We start from the raw sequence: 15,076 nt of genomic DNA on the forward strand, positions 1-15,076 counted from the left end.
TGATCCTGGCTTCGTCTGACTACCCTGCTGGTTCCTGATCCTGGCTTCGTCTGACTACCCTGCTGGTTCCTGATCCTGGCTTCGTCTGACTACCCTTCTGGTTCCTGATCTCTGGCCTCTCAAAGACTCTGCTTCGGTTTCACCATTCGTTTGGACTTTTGCTTTACAGCTTTATTTTCAATAAAGCCTTCTTATTTTCACTTATCTCTTGTTGTACGTCTGGTTCATGGTTCCGTGACAGTTCCAGCTCTTTCAAGACAAAGGACTGTTCGCGTTGTATGCTGTAGAGAGAGCACACAGGGTGCCGATGAGACCTCTTCCCCCTGGGAGACCGCCTAGGCCTATCCTGGCCAAAATTTTACATTTTAAGGACAGAGACACTATTCTGCGACAATCGTGAGACAATGGCGGTATGGTCTTAAATGGCAGTAAAATATCCGTCTTCCCGGATTATTCCACCGAAGTGCAGAAGAAACGAACAAGGTTCCTGGAGGTCAACAGACGGCTTCGGTCTTTGGTGGTTCAATATTCCATGCTATTTCTGGTGAAGCTAAGGGTGGTAGCCCTAGGAGCTACTCGGTTCTTTGAGGATCCAGAAGAGGCGTCGCATTGGTTGGATTGCCTTGAAAAACAACTGCGGTTGCAAGACAAGAATACTTGAGGAAGACACGATAGGCAGATACAGTATGTGCTTATTATGTTCTGTGTTGCCTTTGGTTCACTTTCCCCTTACAGGTCTCTGGGAACTGGAAGACTCCTTAATCATTTTCGCAGCTGGAACTGTACGAGAGTGAGGTTCCCGTAGTTTCTCCTGAGCAGGAGTATAGTTAGAGTGCATGAAGAGCGTTTTACGACAAGTTTGAGATCTTTAGTTTGTTTGTAATACGTTTATACCTTGATGGGATTACTCATTCTATTCCATAGGGTGGGCGTATATGTTAAAAATCGCCCTAAGGGAGTACCACTTCTGAAGTATTACTTATGGAAAGTTTCTATTTTGGGGGGGGGAGGGGGGAGGGACTTGCACTCTGAAGTGACAGCTATTGCTAGGTCGGGCCATTTCGGGAGTCATTGCGGTTGTTCAGTATTGACGGCACTTTATGCTCTATTATTATTGGGGAAACCAATGGGGAGATTCACTTATGATCTGACAGTGTGGGATGTCACGTAGGATTACTGTGCTCAGCTGGAATGTGAGAGGCATGGCGGAACCTAGAAAATGGCTTGGCATATTTAATTACTTATCTCGTTTTCAGCCGGCGGTATGCTGTCTGCAAGAAACGCATTTGACCTCGGATACGGTTCACTGGCTTGCGAAGCAATGGGTGGGCTATGCCGCGCATGCGGTTTTTTCCTCACATTCCAGGGGAGTAAGTATTTTGGTGCACAAAAATGTCAGATGGGAATGTATTAGGGAGTTCATAGACAAAGAGGGGAGGTTTGTGTGTGTGCGATATAAAATATAAAATGTCCAGCTGATTCTGGTGGCGCTCTATATCCCTCCTCCATTTGCTTCGTCCATTCTGAGGATAGTTATGAATATTGTGTCTTCCTTTTCTGGATCCCATGGTTACTTATGGGTGATTTCAATTGCACCCCAGATGACCACATGGATAGGTGCAGGTTGGATGGGTTGGGGAGATCGCCGGGGAGTTCGGCACTGAAAGGTATTATGGCTGAAGTGGGCCTAATGGATGTATGGCGCTCGCGTCACCGGACAGCTCGTATTTTCTCGTGCCACTCCTCTACATATTCTACTTTATCCAGAATAGATTTGGCCCTGTGCAACGGTGTTATGCTTCCTTTGATTCGCTCCTCAGATTATCTTCCCAGAGCATTATCGGACCATTCCCTGTTAAAACTTGAGTTGAACCTCGGCAGGCATGATCTGGGAGCGAGGATATGGAAATATAGCCCGGTATGGCTTCAGATATTGGGTGATATGTCAGGGATTTGAGATAGATATAAGGGAATACTTTAGTAATAATGCAGGTACTGCATCTAGCCACATCATTTGGGACACTATGAAAGCGTTCTTAAGAGTGCTTCTGATTAAGTCTATTAGTAGACATAAAACAAAATCTAGAGCGGCCGAGGTTAAGTTACACCCTGAGGTAGAGGAAGCAGAAAGAGCGTTTGAAAGAGATCCCTCTTTGACTTCCAGTGGAGTGCTGAGAGAGGCACAGGAACGGTTAAAATGTTATTTGCTGCAGGCTGCGGATAGGAAGAAGGCTTTCTATAGGCAGCGTACCTTCATGGAAGGAGAAAGTGTGGGACCGGCTTGCATAGTGGAATTAGTGAACTTTGGGGGTCGGTCATGTACGAGCACTAGAGAGTTCACTGGAGAGATCCAAGCTCAATGTTTGTGTGTCTTTCAAACAAAATGTTATTTTTTGATTATGTTTTCTGTTCTCACTGTTTTTCCCTTTCCCGTGTTTGGTTTCAGGTACTCGATACTTTCACCCAAGTACTCTGGGATGGGACAACCTGACCTTTGGACCTTGGCTCCTCCTCCGGATCGGACAGACGCAATCCATCTTGTGAAATTTACAGGCAATTTCAGGGTGTGCTGCTGCCAGAATTGTTGAAGGTATGTAATTACTCTCTTGAGACGGGTAGCTTGACCTCTTCCATTCAGGAGGCCCTCATTGTAGTACTCCCCAAGCCGGGGAAGGATCCGAAGTTTCCTGACTCGTACCGGCCCATATCTCTTCTGACATCGGATGTTAAACTTCTGGCGAAGGCCTTGGCGAACCATCTGTCAAAGGTGATACTGAGTATAATCCACCCAGATCAAACAGGCTTTATGCCTGGGAAGTCTACAGCTATTAATATCCGTAGGGTTTATACAAGCCTGCAGGTGGAGGCGGATAATAGCGGTGACAGAGCTGTTTTATCATTAGACACCGCCAAGGCCTTCGACAGTGTAGAATGGAGCTACCTGTGGGGCGTATTGACTGCGATGGGCTTCGGTTCACAGTTTATTAAGTAAGTACAGGTGTTGTACTCCAGTCCGAAGGCAAAGATCAGGGCTAACGGGGGGTGTTGGAAGGCTTTCAGCTAGCAAGAGGTACGAGACAGGGGTGTCCGTTGTCCCCTCTCCTTTTTGCAATAGCCATGGAGCCATTGGTGGCAACGGTACGAGGGTCTCCTGACATCCATGGCTTTCAATATGGTTGACTACAAAATAAAATAGCTTTGTACGCCGATGACACTCTTTTGTTCCTGGGGGATACTTCCTCCTCTCTGGCAGCCACTATGTCCTTAGTGGACAGGTTCGGCACATTGTCGGGCTTGACCATAAACTGGCAAAAGTCGGCGTTGTTGGCTATTGATGGGCAGGAGATGTCTGCGGTGGCAAGGGCTCATGGGATACCTTGGGTGCAGTCTATTAAATATTTAGGAATCCAGATGTCTCCCAAACTGAGGTATTTTGAGACCTTGAATCTATCCCCGTTACTGGTACGATTTAGACAGAAAGTAAAGGTGTGGAATAAGCTCTTTTTATCCGTAGTTCGCAGAGTTAATCTGCTTAAGATGGTACTGATGCCGCAATTGCTATATGTGCTTCATAATGCTCCAGTGTGGATCCCCCAGGATAGATTTCATAAAATTAACTTTATCTTTAGGGAACTCATCTAGAGAGGGGGTAGCCCTAGAATCAAGCTGGAAACGCTGCAATATCTTAAGTCGAGCGGGGGTTTGGCGGTGCCGAATCCTTGGCTATACTATCTGGCAGCACAGAGTCAGCACTTTAGCGGGTGGAAATACCCTAAGGTGGGCGATGTAACTGGGAAAATCCTGCAGTATAAGCTGGGTAGGAATGACCTACTGTGGATCTTGGGGGCAGGCCTTCCGTTTCTAGAAGCTGAGTTGCCTATGCTCAAACTAATGAGGAATGTGTGGTCCAAAATCAAAAAAGTGAGGGGAATAGTGGGGATCTGTGAACTCGCTTCGTTGTGGAGTAACTCTCTCCTTCCGGAGTTTCTTGCCATCCCGGGACTGCAGTCCTAGAGGGACAGGGGAATCCTGAGGGTAGGAGATTTAGTTGATGATGGAGTTTTTAAAGCCTTTGTGGACATGCAGAAGGAATTTACGTTGGCTAGGACGCAATTCTACCAATACTTGCAGATCAGACATGCATATGATACTATGAAAAGGAGAGGAGAGAGGGAATCGGTGGGCCAGGTAGTTAAACTAGATGCTGCTCAGAAACACATTCTTGAGGGCAGTGATAGTCGGGGAATGATTTCTATATTATATGCTATGCTATTAGATACATTTCTGGCCCTTCACCCGCTGACGATAATGAAGAGGTGGGAGTCGGACTTAGGGGCCATTACAGATGATATGTGGAACGATATATTGGAGGCGGTTCCGTTGGTTTCTCTCAGTGAACAAAGGAAATTATCCCAACTGTTTATTATACGGATGGAGTAGAGTTAACACTCCTGTTTTCTGAGATTTCTGAGTTGTGTTATCTAATCTAAGAAAACGCCTTCAATTGCTTTTCAATGGCCTTTGTCTCAGGATAACGCGATGAGTTAAGAAATTTGAGTTAAGAGCTGGAGTGCTAACCCTGCTACATCTGTACATAGGGTGTACAAGACACCTGTCTTTTTACACCGCATTGGTGTAAGGTCTGATGCCTGTTGTCCGAGATGTAGAGAGGAACCGGCGGATCTGCTCCATATGTTATGGAATTGCAGCACCTTAGGGAAATACTGGACGGATATATTAGAGTTGATTCGGCTTTCCATGGAGGTCAGGGTTGAAAAAGATCCTAAAACTTGCATTTTGGGATATGTATCCGATTTAATGACAGATGAATACAGGAAGATAGCGGTGGGAAGGTTACTGTATGTGGCCAGGAAGCTTATTGCCTTACATTGGATGCAGTTGATCCCTCCATTCAGGGAAGAATTTATAGCGAGAATACGTGATATGCTGATATGTGAAAAAACAGTTTTTCTCAAAAGAGGCTGTCCCCAGAAATTTTATAAATTGTGAAGTCATTGGCTTCGGTCTCAACGCCTTACTTTATAATTGACTTAAAAGATGGCTGTCACTTCAGAGGAGGGTGGGAGGGGGTGGAAGGTCGGGAGGGTTATTAAGGTTTGTTGCCTTTTCCTGTATAACTAAAAGTGGTACTTCTTGTAACAAACATACCAAATGGGCCAAGAGTCGTCTATATGTACAAAAAATTACATATTGGTTGTAAAGCCTTTTTGTCATATTTCTGCAATAAAAACAATCTGATAAAAAAAAGAAAGAAAAGCTGTGCATCTCATCTACTACAACTGCTTACAGGATTTCAGTGTTATACGGAATGTTGAGGGATAGAGAGAGGGACGAGTACTCTGGCTTTTCTGAAAGCATGGGAGGAGAAGTTACAGACCTCTTTCACAGAATACCAATGGAATATGGCTTTTGATTTTACTCACAAAATGTCCATCTCATGTCGGTTCCAAGAAACTAATTATAAGATCCTCTCCCACTGGTACATGACACCCGTACGACTCCAAAGGATCTTTCCGCAAACTTTACATTTTTGCTGGAGATGTGGAGTGGCACCGGGCTCCATGCCACATGTATAGGATTCACAAGGGTCTTCTTGGGTTCTTTCATATGGCAACGCATAGGATAATCCCTAGACTATGGAAATCCACCGCCCCTCTCACTGGGTCGAGGCCCTTAATCAGATCATGAGAATGGAGGAACTTAGAACCAAAGACACTCAATCTCAGTAGACTTTTATCAAACGCTGGAGGCCGTGGTCTAATTTTAGAACCTCTCCCGGTTATGCCGGTTGGGTGACGGGTAACACAACATGATAAATTAGATATATGAGCTGAATACCTGCAAGGGAGGCACGTGCTGCTGAGTATCTTCCTATACCTATTATTCTAAGTTGCTGCTGGTTATGTTATATTCCCAGACCTTGTCCCTTGTACTTTTCTATTGTTTATGTCCTTGTGATGTTTATTAGTAATGAGCAGGAGGTGACATATTCGATTTAGACAAAATTCGCGAATATTCGCTTGAATATTCGTCTCATATTCGTCGAAACTGAATATTCGTCATTATTCTAGTTATCGCGATTAATATGCGATTTAAATAATCGCGTATTGCGATTTTAACTTAAGGTAACTTTCCTATTGGTTTGATATCTAGAATTAGCGAAGATGACGAATATGACGAATGTATTCGTCATATTCCTCAAAACGAAGATAACGAAGTATTCTCCATCTTCATTTTAGCTCCATATTCGGCAACTTTGCTAATTCTAGCAATCAAATAGGAAAGTTGACTATAGAGACAGCTGTGTTTAATTCGCTATGCGATTATATTACTTTGCTTTTTTTTTATAAATAGAATAATTATAATAATTACCAAGTATTATAATTATTTTATTTATTTTTAAAAAAAGCTAAATATAACTTGAAGTAGACCTGTGTTTCTAATGGGTCAGCTTGCTAGAATTAACGAAGTTAACGAATATGGAATATAGCAGTGCTAAGTTGAAATCGCAATTCGATTAATATAACTTCAAGTAATCGCATTGCGATTTTAACTTAGACCTGGTTTACTATGGTTGGCTTGGTAGAATTAGCGAAGATAACGAATATGACGAATGTATTCGTCATATTCCTCAAAACGAAGATAACAAAGTATTCTCCATCTTCGTTTTAGCTCCATATTCGTCACCTTCGCTAATTCTAGCAATCAAATAGGAAAGTTGACTAGAGACAGCTAAGTTTTTAATTCGCTATGCGATATTTCTTTGCTTTTTTTTTAAATAAATAAAATAATTATAATACTTGATAATTATTATAATTATTCTATTTATAAAAAAAAGCAAAGTAATATAATCACATAGCGAATTAAACACATCTGTCTCTATAGTCAACTTTCCTACTTAATTGCTAGAATTAGCGAAGTTGACGAATATGGAGCTAAAACGAAGATGGAGAATACTTCGTTATCTTCGTTTTGAGGAATATGACGAATACATTCGTCATATTCGTCATCTTCGCTAATTCTACCAAGCCAACCATAATAAACCAGGTCTAAGTTGAAATCGCAATGCGATTACTTCAAGTTATATTAATCGCATTGCGATTTTAACTTAATTCTCACATCCAAAAGTACATTCTAGTATGGAGGCATTCCCATGGTGATGGGGACGCTCCATGAGCACGGAAGTCGGCAGAAGCGGCAACGGGCACTGACTGGAGCAGCCAGGAAGCCAGGAATCCTCAGGACAGGTAAGAACTACTTTTGGGAAGTGGGAAAGAAAAAAATATAACAATAAAAAAAAAAAACACGAATATTCGAAATAGCGAATTTATAGTGCTATATTCGAAATATTCTCGGAAAAAATTTGCTATTCGAATATTCGCTCAACACTAATGTTTATTTGTTCTGTTTTATAACCAAAAATTGTCTGCATAGATTTGATTTCTATTTGCCTTTGTTCTTGTTTTTAGTGGATTATTGTACATGCAGGCTGGTTCAATAAAAACTATTTGACCATAAAACAGAATGTGGTACAATGATGAAATTCTTGCTCTCAAAACCTTTGTAGAGTGTGGGACTAATATTGTTATGTATTTAGCTTGTGACATTTGGATCATCTTATCTTGTAGATATTCAAATGAGAAATCACTACTTTTATTATGTTTGTGAACTGTGCCCCATCAATAAAAGTTTGTTATTGAAAAACATGGTGCTTTGGCGTATATAGGTGTAACTATATTAATCACGGAATGTTTTAGGGTACTTTCACACTAGCGTTTTTCTTTTTTCCGGCATAGAGTTCCGTCCTAGGGGCTCTATACCGGAAAATAACTGATTAGGCATATCCCCATGCATTCTGAATGTAGAGTAATCCGTTCAGTTTGCATCAGGATGTCTTCAGTTCAATCGTTTTGACTGATCAGGCAAAAGATAAAACCGTAGCATGCTACGGTTTTATCTCTGGCAAAAAAAACTGAAGACTTGCCTGAATGCCGGATCTGCCCGCCGGATCACACTGCCGCAAGTGTGAAAGTAGCCTTAGTGGAATGTTTTCTTTGCTGAGGATTTTTGTTACATGTGTAATACATTGGAAACATTATTTGTTGATAACACATTTATTGATCTTCTGAACGATACCCAACCTTCTGAAGCCACTATTATCTTCTATTTTCTGAAGGTGCTTTTACATTGCAGCCATGGTAGCTTGCCCCTGAATCCCCCTTTTTATACATAGTTTGGAGGTGCCAGTCTATGGCTCATTTTTCATTGTACATTTGGGGGAGTGTCTACCCCTTTTTTAGACCGTGCATTTGTCTAGCGTTTCTAATCAGAGTATCATATAAAGGGAAAAGTACAGTATCACTGGCAACCTCTGGGCCCCCCTGGCTTAGGGGCCTGGTCGCAACCGCGACCGCTGCGAGCCCTATAGTTACGCCAGTGCTCGTGACAAAAGCCTTTGAAATCCATTGAAAAAGTAAATTTAACATTTTTTTTGCAATTGTTTTCTTAACGTGTTAACTAAGGATGAGAGAGTTGAGCTTCGGATCCAAGATACAAATACAAAAGTCAATTCGCTTAAAATGTATGGGCTCCGGCGAGGGAAATTCGTTAGCACCGAAGTCTCACGGGTGAAAAACTTGAGGATTTGATTTTTCATCCTGAAAACCATTTTAAAACTTGGTTCTGAAGTCGGCTTCGGTACCGAGGTACCAGCCGGTACCAAAGCCGACATTGGATTCCTGTTTTAAAATGGTTTTCAATTTTAATAAAATTCGAATGCTGAAGTTTTTCGCCAAAGTCTCGTGATGAATCTCCGTACAGTATTCAAACAAAGTTTTGACCAATGCAACTTCGGATCTAGGATGCAGAGCTCGCTTCACTCATCACTAGTGTTCACCATCAAGCTTAGCTTGGCTACATCTGTAGATAGACAGATACATAGATAGTGTAGGGATTCGCTCTGGTAGTTGGGATAAGCGGGTGCAGTACAGAGGCAAAGTACAAGTTCGTAATTCAAATGTCCGTGTATATTCACACATAAGGTCAAACAAAAAACACTCTTTGCACTGTTGGTGTTTGTTCACACCAAGTAGAAAGTTTGTGCACAACATAAAAAGTCACCTTGTCAGCGGTTCTGCCTCCAGCAGTCAAACTGGAGGCTTTAGGTGACCTGCTCTCCCAATACACAGGTCTCAGCTTTTTAGCCTAGCACAGGACTCAGTTCCCACACCAGCGATTGCCTGGGCTCCTCTGTCAGAGAGAGGTAATCACTCACAGCTGAAACTGCTGGCTGGGTTTTTTATAGGCCAGTCAAGACCCGGCCTGGAACATGGGGAGTAGTCACCCACCCATCACTTTGACTACTCCCAGTAATAGCCGTCCTGGATCAGCTATACAGCCATACTAAAATAGCAAAGTGTCAATCAGCATTAGCTGCCGCTGACACCTGAAAATACCGGCTCTTACTTCACCGAGGCCAAGATCTTCGGTGACACATACCTTCCGTCAACGACAGACCCTTGCGCCTTCCTACAATAGTTACATATATACATGTAGCTAGATAGACTGTATATATCTTGTTTAATGAAAACCACTGTAATCAAATCCTTATGCACTGCTAAAAATGTCTTCACTTTCACCCTTTGGCAGTTCCTATACTGATTTATACACAGGCAACATACACAAATTAGAAGTTAACATTCCATTATCTTTGACATAGTTTGCAGTAAAGTGACAAACAAGTAATTAATGTGTCACAGTCTTCATTGGTGGACAAAGAAAACAGCTTACAATTACCTTGTGACTATCTGGCTCCTGTATCTTCCACCGCTCTCCTTCAAGGATTAGCTGTTGATGAGAGCACTGTTTGAAAGTTTCACAATGTGGCAGCTGGGCTGGTTCAGTTGAGCAATGAGTTTGTAGTTCAGGAAATAACAGTAGTTACAAAATGTCCTTATCTTTCTAATTAAACTCATCTCAAAGGGCATTTGGAAAGGAATTATATTGCCCACATAACAGATTTCTCCAAGTCTTAGCTTTTTTAAATAACTAGGATTACATTTAGGAAACATAGCACACTCTATCAACCCTTTTAATCCTCCCTGTCTTGGTAAGAGGAATAAAATAGCCATTAATGAGGTAAGGGAACTGTTCAAGTTATGGCTCATGCATACGTCCGTGTCTGTATTGCAGTCCGCAAAATGCAGATCTACAAGATACGGATACCTTTTGTGGCATTCCCTTTTTTTTTCTTAATCCCATCAATAGAAAGGGCTATTCTTGTCCACAAAATGGAGAAGAATAGGACACGTCTTATAATTAGCAGAACACAGATCTGCAAAAAATATAAGGATGTACCTGGCCTCATAGCGATGAATGGGTCAGTGTGCTATCCAAAAAACTTGCCGATAGCATGCATATGAAGAATCCAGTAATGTTTTGCATGAGACCTTAGAGTAATTAGAAAGTTTCTTTAGCTGAATCGGACTGTGCTGCAGATAGATGAACTGAATAAAGGCTAAGGGCAATGAGAACAACTGAGACCTTCTATAAAAAAAAAACTCATGTGGATGGTTCCCATGGTTACTGAACTCACATTTAACATAAAATGAAGAAGAAAAAAATAAAAATATATACTTTTTGCAAGTATAGCAGTCTGCTGTTCTACAGCAAGAAAAGATTATGTATGTCAGCACCAAGTCTTTCCAATGAGGAAGGAGGTCGCACGTGTGTTGCAACCAGTGCACCAAATGTTACTCGCAACATCATGCCAACACTAAACAGTGACTTTTGACTTTCAAACCTTAAGTTTGACAACTGGTCTCAAATGCTGTGTAACCAAAACATATATTCATGTAGGTCTACACTCACCTAAAGAATTATTAGGAACACCATACTAATACGGTGTTGGACCCCCTTTTGCCTTCAGAACTGCCTTAATGCTACGTGGCATTGATTCAACAAGGTGCTGATAGCATTCTTTAGAAATGTTGGCCCATATTGATAGGATAGCATCTTGCAGTTGATGGAGATTTGAGGGATGCACATCCAGGGCACGAAGCTCCCGTTCCACCACATCCCAAAGATGCTCTATTGGGTTGAGATCTGGTGACTGTGGGGGCCATTTTAGTACAGTGAACTCATTGTCATGTTCAAGGAACCAATTTGAAATGATTTGAGCTTTGTGACATGGTGCATTATCCTGCTGGAAGTAGCCATCAGAGGATGGATACATGTTCTCATTCTGTTTACACCAAATTCGGACTTTACCATTTGAATGTCTCAACAGAAATCTAGACTCATCAGACTAGGCAACATTTTTCCAGTCTTAAACAGTCTAATTTTGGTGAGCTCGTGCAAATTGTAGCCTCTTTTTCCTATTTGTAGTGGAGATGAGTGGTACCCGGTGGGGTCTTCTGCTGTTGTAGCCCATCCGCCTCAAGGTTGTGCATGTTGTGGCTTCACAAATGCTTTGCTGCATACCTCGGTTGTAACGAGTGGTTATTTCAGTCAACGTTGCTCTTCTATCAGCTTGAATCAGTCGGCCCATTCTCCTCTGACCTCTAGCATCCACAAGGCATTTTTGCCCACAGGACTGCAGCATACTGGATGTTTTTCCCTTTTCACACCATTCTTTGTAAACCCTAGAAATGGTTGTGCGTGAAAATCCCAGTAACTGAGCAGATTGTGAAATACTCAGACCGGCCCGTCTGGCACCAACAACCATGCCAGGCTCAAAATTGCTTAAATCACCTTTCTTTCCCATTCTGACATTCAGTTTGGAGGAGATTGTCTTGACCAGGACCACACCTCTAAATGCATTGAAGCAACTGCCATGTGATTGGTTGACTAGATAATTGCATTAATGAGAAATAGAACAGGTGTTCCTAATAATTATTTAGGTGAGTGTATAAGAACACTGGTATTTTAAATGCCAGTCTTAAAGGGGTTATCTGGCCTTGAAGCTGACAGTTCCTAGGGTCTTCCCCTGTCCCACTGCACAAAATAAAAAATACAAAAATCCACTCACCTGTCTTTGATCCTGCCACTGCTCCATTTCCAACTGTTTTCAGTCCCCACAGGACCAGGATTTGCTTGGTCCTGTGGTGACTGCTGAAGTCAATCACAGACCACAGTGGCTCGAAGGCTACATCACAGCAGAGATCTACCATTAAAACTGCTGTGACCACCGATGACTGTAATTGGCAGCAGAGGTCATGGGACCAAGCTGCTTCCTAGTCCTGCAGGGGCCGCAAAAGGTTAGGAACGGATCAGTGGCTGGACTATGGACAGGTAAATAGGGTTTTTTATGTTCACTGGGATAATGGAGAACCCCAGGGGTTGTCAGACCGGACAAACCCTTACATTTATTTCCTCTTGGCATCAGATGCACCACAATGATTCAGAGGTGCACACGTCTTAATAGTTATGGTACATCTATGTGGGTCTCTGTACCAGAACCAAAATCTACGCCAGCAAGGTTGTTGGTATAGATTTCAGGTATAATCTATGTCAGTTTCCTAGTGTATATTAGAATAAATGTGTCAGGCTGGCAAATGGAGCTGAAAATCCCCAAAAGGTCCCAAAAGTGTGTGGGCATTCGCCAAACTTTTTGGCTTTTTGACAACAGTTTTCTGCCATACAGGGAATTATTAATGACTCCTATTGTCTGCAAAACCTTCAGGATGTATGCGGTCACTAGTAAAGCAGAAGAGATTTACCATCACTCCAAGTATTCCATGAACATGTGTCAATGTGTTTCTGAATCTGGAGTGATATTTTATATGGTATACTAAAAGTGATATGGGGATTTGCACCTTTCATGCCTGAGGTTGCCTAAAGGCCACACTATCATATAGCAAAACAATAGTATTATTTGTTGCACAGGCTCGATAGGGAGCCATCTTGAAGGTTTGCTTTGGAAATACCATGAAGAACCTTATTTTCCTTCTGTGCTCTTTATTCCTATGCAGACTGTTATGGAAAAGTGAGGCCAGTGTAAGGGGAAGCATTACAGAATGCACTGCTATTTCCAGGAAGCTCTCATTGCACGCATCAAAATGGCCCCATTATTCAACTAAGTTTTGCCACAAAAGGGACTTTGTTTTCTTCCCGATGTTTCTTTCCAATACATTTGGATCAATTCATCACCTACTTCTTTGCAAGCAGTATAGCTCCTCTCTATAGGGAAGCCCTACACAAGTTCTCAATATACTAATACCACTATTGTCCTTTGGACTATAATCACACCTCTTAATCCTACACCTTTATACTACCTAAGACTTCACTTTTATTGGTATCCAACTAATATACTATATTAATTAAAGGTAGGTAATTTAAAATTTTCAGCAGACGGCTCAGCTCATCACTGCTTTGTATATTCTCCAAATTCCTGGTATTCCTTCATAGCTAGGATTAATGCATTGTTCCCCTACTGGCTGCGCGCTGCCAGTTCGCATATGGGGGCAATGTATGTTTCACTTGCTTGTCCATATAATATTATTAGAGCCTCACTGAGTCGTAGCTTTATTAAAACATATGAGCAAGACTGCCCCTGACATGTTTCGCCGAGTACCGGCGTCTTCACGGGTTAGGGCAGTGTGTGCGCGCGCTCTTTTTCCGGCAATTTATAATCTCTGCTGACGTATAAACAAAGAGGCATAACACCTCTGTATCCAATGGAGATACATTTCGTAAGGGATCATCTAATCTAATTGGTAGCGGTGGGGTACATCCTCCCCTCCGCTGTCACATCTTACCTGCCCCCTCTTCGTCTATTTGTTAAAGTCTGTGCGCGCCATCTTCCCGGGCCGCGCATGCGCTAGAACTTTAACCTCCTGCGCTGCCGCCCATGCTGTTGCGCATGTCAAGGGACTTAGTCTCCCTCACTCTCAAAATCATCTCGTACACTGGATGCATTATATCACTTGTATCTATTAATTGCTTCTCATTGATGTAAAGTTTTATTACAAACTACATACTGATAGTGTTACCTTTAATAAACTCGTGGGCCAATCATTATCATATTTTGCTTATTTATGTCTATGATGTGTGTATTATTCATCAAGATTTTTTTTTTGTTATTATCTTTTGGGAGATACCTATGTCATTTCCCGTAAAAAAAATACTTGCTGGTTGAATAAAAGTAACTTTAAGTCAAAATTTGGCAGGAGTATGAATAATTATGGGCAGCACTGTATGTAGAAAAAAGGGCAGCACTCCAGGAGATAAAAATTTAAAAAACTCTTTATTCACCTCAGTGGCAATGGCGATGTTTGGGCTCTGCACTAGAGCCTTTTTATCAAGCTTGAGAAGGGTTCTAGTGCAGAGCTGAAACTTTGCCATTGCCAAAGAGGTGAATAAAGAGTTGGTTTTTTTTTTATCTCCTGGAGTGCTGCCCTTTTTTCTACATGTAATTGTGGGATTGGCTTTTCCCTGCGGGCCGTGCAACCATATTTAGCCTTTGGCTGTGCTGTCTTTTTCATATATATATATATATATATATATATATACACTACAGACCAAAAGTTTGGACACACCTTCTTATTCAAATAGTTTTCTTTATTTTCATGACTATGAAGGCATCAAAACTATGAATTAACACATGTGGAATTATATACATAACAAACAAGTGTGAAACAACTGAAAATATGTCATATTCTAGGTTCTTCAAAGTAGCCACCTTTTGCTTTGATTACTGCTTTGCACACTCTTGGCATTCTCTTGATGAGCTTCACGAGGTAGTCCCCTGAAATGGTCTTCCAACAGTCTTGAAGGAGTTCCCAGAGATGCTTAGCACTTGTTGGCCCTTTTGCCTTCACTCTGCGGTGCAGCTCACCCCAAACCATCTCGATTGGGTTCAGGTCCGGTGACTGTGGAGGCCAGGTCATCTGGCGCAGCACCCCATCACTCTCCTTCATGGTCAAATAGCCCTTACTTTCTTAAAGTAATGATGGCCACTCGTTTTTCTTTACTTAGCTGCTTTTTTCTTGCCATAATACCAATTCTAACTGTCTATTCAGTAGGACTATCAGCTGTGTATCCACCTGACTTCTCC

The 15,076-nt window shown here is 41.9% G+C and overlaps 1 protein-coding gene across 1 annotated transcript in view; it reads right to left on the minus strand.

The window, feature by feature from the left end:
- The window catches only part of TANGO2 (transport and golgi organization 2 homolog), a 263,204-nt gene extending 253,330 nt beyond the window's left edge, over positions 1-9,874 (minus strand). The window contains exon 1 of the mRNA XM_040416309.1: positions 9,817-9,874. The gene's annotated coding sequence lies outside the window, so the exon portion shown is untranslated. The remainder of the gene's footprint in view (positions 1-9,816) is intronic.
- Between the last annotated feature and the right edge of the window lie 5,202 nt (positions 9,875-15,076).

Source organism: Bufo bufo, chromosome 2, assembly GCF_905171765.1.
Source record: "Bufo bufo chromosome 2, aBufBuf1.1, whole genome shotgun sequence".
NCBI classification, from domain to species: domain Eukaryota; kingdom Metazoa; phylum Chordata; class Amphibia; order Anura; family Bufonidae; genus Bufo; species Bufo bufo.